This window comes from Geotrypetes seraphini, chromosome 14, assembly GCF_902459505.1.
Source record: "Geotrypetes seraphini chromosome 14, aGeoSer1.1, whole genome shotgun sequence".
NCBI classification, from domain to species: domain Eukaryota; kingdom Metazoa; phylum Chordata; class Amphibia; order Gymnophiona; family Dermophiidae; genus Geotrypetes; species Geotrypetes seraphini.
In genome coordinates, this window is record NC_047097.1 from 71,097,037 (window position 1) to 71,101,008 (window position 3,972).

At 46.9% G+C, this 3,972-nt stretch overlaps 1 non-coding gene across 1 annotated transcript; it reads left to right on the forward strand.

The window, feature by feature from the left end:
• Nucleotides 1-927: 927 nt before the first annotated feature.
• TRNAV-CAC lies at nt 928-1,000 on the forward strand. The gene has a single exon. It is a non-coding gene; the product is annotated as a tRNA-Val (tRNA).
• The last annotated feature ends 2,972 nt before the right edge of the window (nt 1,001-3,972 follow it).

Here is a 3,972-nt window from a genome sequence, read left to right on the forward strand (position 1 = left end):
TCTTGATCATATGTCGCTTTAACTGTAAATTACAATATTATTATTAAGACTTAGCCAAAAGGAAAGTTTTATAAATTATAGAGTTTTACCTCATGCAAAATTGTTATTTCTTTAATAAGACATTAACTATTTTTTCAGAGGCCCTCCAAGGACCTACAACCCCCAAAATGTGCCCCTGCAAAGGGTTTGAGTTGGAGACCACTGGACTAGAGCCTCTGAATGGGTGGGATAGTGGTGGGGGTGGCTGGTAGGTTGGGTAACTAGTCACTTCATGTCCTTGATTCAGTCCAGGGTCTCTGTAGCATCTCTAGGGCTCTCACTCCCAGTAAAGCTGCACCGATTTCATTGCACTCTCCTGCCTGAAGCAGCTGTGCTGGAAGCAATGGCGTCCAATTCTCCCGCCACCACCATGTCCCGCCTCCCGGGGGCGGAGAGATTCCTCATTGGCTTCGCGCGTCCAAGGCCTGTGCATCGGCTCTCGGCTTTTGTCAATCACGTCCCCTAGTCCAATCGGAAAGTGCGTTTTAAAGACGTTCTTTAGACTTTGGTTGTGTTGAGAAGCGCAAATCTTCCTCGCCGCCCTGGACGAACTCGCGTGACGTCATTTTTACGCGGTTGCCACGGTAACTGTGAGGGTGTGGTGGCCTCGCTCAGACGTTCCGACGTGATCCCCGTCTAGAGGTGGAGCAGGAATTCTTTTCCAGCGTCCTATTCATTTGCCTTTCCCTGAGCCCCGTACGTTTGTGTGGAAGCTTGAGTAATTCAAAGTAGTATCTTTGGTTTTCAGTGTGACGCCCGGAGCTTGCATAAACTTCGCGTCCTCGCTATCCGAAAGAAGGAATGCTCCCCTCCCCTATTTACCTAAAATGGTTCTGTCCAGAGCCCGTCTGCTTGAACTTGTTCCAGTAAGCGCCCTTTATCAGGTTGGTTTCCGTAGTGTAGTGGTTATCACGTTCGCCTCACACGCGAAAGGTCCCCGGTTCGACCCCGGGCGGAAACACTAAGTTTTCTTTTTGGCCTCTTGCAATTTTTAAATAATTAGCTAATATGGATTATTAACATTTATTAAAGACTGCTTGTTTGATATATTTTTCCTCCAAAATTATTTAATGTGGGCTCAAATAGGAAGTCATAAAATCTTTCCAACATGGTTTTGGTATTCCTTTCCCAACATTTATTCAAAAACTATTTTCTATTATATAATCTAATTTCCTATTCATGTTTTAAAAATATTATAGCCACTATATTCTTTCTGTGACAAGATGAAGTTGGGCTCAGTGAACCATTGGAATGGCATTTCTTATAAAAGACACCATTATTTTAGACCAGGGGTCCCCAAAGTCCCTCCTTGAGGGCCGAATCCAGTCGGGTTTTCAGGATTTCCCCAATGAATATGCATGAGATCTATGTGCATGCACTGCTTTCAATGCATATTCATTGAGGAGATCCTGAAAACCAGACTGGATTCGGCCCTCAAGGAGGACCCCTGTTTTAGACATATTTAGATGGAAATATGCCTTAGCTTGCTCAGTCCACTTCTCTGACAGGTCTGAGGGGTTTGTAGTCACAGGACCAGGAAGTGACATCAGAGGAAGAACTGGGCCAACGCAAGCAGCAGCCCCTCAATATAAGCTTACTAGATTTCTTTTGCAAAAAAAGAGGACACATGGCTCCGCCCCCCACAAACCTCAGCTCTTCTTTCCCCAGTCCACGCCGCATCTGGAGGGCCTCCAAGCTTGGGCGGATGTGATTTGATGTCATCGCATCGCGTCTGCGCATACTTGGTGGCTCTCCATACTGGGGGCCTTCCAAAACTCAGGTAAGTCCCTCCTATCTTCACCCTTTTCCTGCACTGCCAACTCCATCCCTTCTACCTCACTGTGCCAAATACCTGGAACAGACTGCCTGAGTCATTACATCAGGCTCCGTCTCTAGTAATCCAAGCTAAAAGCCCAGTTTTTGGGGGGTGCTTTTAACTCCTAACTCCCACTCACCATAAAATAACCTATGTCCACCCTATCATTCTCTCAGCAAGAAACTCCCCAACTCCTATGTCCTGTCTGTCTGTCTATATTAGATTGTAAGCTTTTCTAAACAGGGAATGTCTACTAACATAAGAACATAAGAAGTTGCCTCCGCTGAGGCAGACCAGAGGTTCATCTCGCCCAGCGGTCCGCTCTCACAGTGGCCCATCAGGCCCACTGCCTGAACAGAAATTACCTCTAATCCTATCCCTCTAACCTTACCTCTACTCCTATCTGTACCCCTCAACCCCTTTGTCCTCCAGGTACCTGTCCAGATCCTCTTTGAAGCCCTGTAGCGTGCTTCTGGTTATCACATCCTCCAGTAGCGCGTTCCATGTATCCACCACTCTTTCAAGGTCGCTCACACCTAGCGGTGATCCCCCCCATCTTGTAAGTGAACATCGGGTTCTTTTTCCCAACATGCATGACCTTGCATTTCCCTATGTTGAAGCTCATCTGCCACTTTTTGGCCCACTCTTCCAGCGTTGTCAGATCTTTTTGGAGGTCTTCGCAGTCCTCTATGGTTTTGATCCATCAAAAACTGGCTGGCGGACAGGAAACAGCGGGTTGGAGTAAAGGGCCATTACTCAGATTGGAAATGGGTCACGAGCGGAGTTCCACAGGGGTCGGTGCTGAGACCGCTTCTGTTCAACATATTTATTAACGACCTGGAGGCGGGAACAAAATGTGAGGTTATTAAATTTGCGGATGACACTAAACTATACAGCAGGGTCGAAACCATGGAGGACTGCGAAGACCAACAGCATTGTGTACACCTTTCAGCACTTCAGAAATGGTATGTAGCTAGGAGATACAACAGGGAAGAGGTATGCAAGTAGAGATGCGTGATAGGATAGAGTGCGGGGGTGGGGGGGGGAAGCGCATGGAGCGGTGATGCCTCGTTCCCTCACTACACCATTGTCCCTGTCATCACTCAATGTGACACCAGATTCAAGAGCACATTAGAGGTTGGACCAGGATGGGGACAACAGGAAACCCACAGAGTTGCTGACCAGTCGTTAATACTGTGGGTTCAGGAGTGGGTGGAGCCAACATGCCCCGTGCACACCTTAACTCAGAAACTTAAAACATCATCACGTTGTTTTATGCCTGTTGTTTTATGTTTTATTTGAATTTACTAAATATTTTAAATGTGGGCTGGGCATGGCAAGGAGACAGTATTAATACGAAGGGGCTGGGATGAGGAGAGAAAATATTTGACTGGGAATGGGAACCACATTATGTCCCTGTGTATATAGGGTTCTGAGATGTCCGGATATACCCGGACATGTCCTCTTTTTAGAGACGTGTCCAGGTGTCTGGATGTCTTTCTAACCTATATGGAGTTTGTCTGGGTTTTCGGCTCGGGGCTGTGTATGGGAGGGCCTCCGAGCATGTACGAATGTGAAACAATAACTTCCCATGCATGCGTGCCACTTTTGCACAAAGCTTACTCATATTCCCCTCACTAAGAGATCATGTTATCCACATCCACTCCCCTTTGTACTCTCTTGTTTACACTCCTTACAAGCCCTCCACTCCCTCACATATCCAGTCCCCCACTTTGGGGTTACCATATGGCTCCAGAAAAAGGAAAGCAATGGAAGTAAAACCCGGATTTTTCAATCCATCCTCCTTTTTCTGGAGCCATATGGTAACCCTACCCAACACCTCCTCACATCGCCTACCACACACACATAGACCCTCCGTATTGTTGAAAATAGAGACACATATGCACAGAACACCACCCAAAGAGGAGCTCCATAATCCCTGCTACCATAAAGAAACACAATTTACCATCATGCCATTGTATCGAGCGATGGTACGTCCGCATCTGGAATACTGCGTTCAGTATTGGTCACCGCACCTCAAGAAGGACATGGCGGTACTTGAGAGAGTCCAAAGGAGAGCAACGAAAATGGTAAAAGGGTTGGAACACTGCTCATAC